General features: G+C 47.7%; 1 non-coding gene across 1 annotated transcript; it reads left to right on the top strand.

Annotated features, from left to right (window-relative positions):
• Positions 1-715: 715 nt before the first annotated feature.
• Positions 716-787, top strand: TRNAE-UUC (transfer RNA glutamic acid (anticodon UUC)). The gene has a single exon. It is a non-coding gene; the product is annotated as a tRNA-Glu (tRNA).
• The last annotated feature ends 257 nt before the right edge of the window (positions 788-1,044 follow it).

The raw sequence follows: 1,044 nt of genomic DNA, 5'->3' as shown, positions 1-1,044 counted from the left end.
AGCACTTGCTTCTTCCTCTGCTGTCCCAAAATACTGTGGAATTACTAGTCTCTGCGCCTCTGACAAGGCTGCTGACATCCAATTGATGATTCGTAGGCTTGTGGGCTCTGAGTGCTTTGGCTGTGCAGCCCACTGGCGGTCACTCTGTGAAGATGCAGGTACCTGGGAACAACCCAGACTACTTCTGAGCTGCTTCTTCTCTGTGTGAACCAATCCAGTGTCAGGACTGGAGTCGGTGCTGTTAGTAGATAGAGAAGGAGTATAACTCGAGCCCCAGGAGGGCAGCCTGGAGCCTGTGACTGGTGCAGGGGAGTGTTGTCAAGGAAGCAGCTGGAAGATAACTGGAGAGGGGTCTGTGGGGCCATCAGTCTGGTGAGGAAACCCAGCAGTCAAGGGGTGTCCTGGGGGAGGGGCGTGGCTTTGTCTGGCTCAAGGGGAGGGGTTAGTAATAGTCAATGCAGGGACTGCTGCTGTCCTCCGTGTCCTGGGCTCTGTGTATGTGTAGAAGTTCTAAGGTTGTAAATAATGAGACCTGACAGGTTGTGGCAGAAATGATGACTTCTGGTCATTCCTTCTCTTTTGTCAGAAGTGAGGTGTCTGTTACCCCAATTGATTGTGTACTACTGAGAAGAACAATATAACTCTCAGTGTACGGAATGCCGTGTGACCTTGGGAGACACCTCACATACACTGAGCTGTATGAAGAGGTTACAGTTCCCATATGGTCTAGCAGTTAGGATTCCTGGTTTTCACCCAGGCAGCCTGGGTTCGACTCCCGGTATGGGAAATCCATTTTTTGTTTTTCACTACTCAGACATTTTAATCTTTCTCAGTTTTTTTCTATAAACCTAAATGCGCCTAAAGTCTTAATAAATGTCACTTGCTTTGTCTTCTGCTTCCATCTAATGCCGTCAGAGGTTTACACCGACCCCCAAATCTACTGCCCTCTCTCCCCAGCCCTTGACCTGTACATTAATACTATGAAGGGTTATTCCTTGTTTTTCTTTTATTGCACAACAAAAAGTACAGATTATATAATGAGAC

Source organism: Pleurodeles waltl, unplaced genomic scaffold, assembly GCF_031143425.1.
Source record: "Pleurodeles waltl isolate 20211129_DDA unplaced genomic scaffold, aPleWal1.hap1.20221129 scaffold_39, whole genome shotgun sequence".
Classification (NCBI taxonomy): domain Eukaryota; kingdom Metazoa; phylum Chordata; class Amphibia; order Caudata; family Salamandridae; genus Pleurodeles; species Pleurodeles waltl.
Note: the sequence above shows the minus strand (reverse complement) of the source record. Positions and strands in the feature narration are given on the sequence as shown.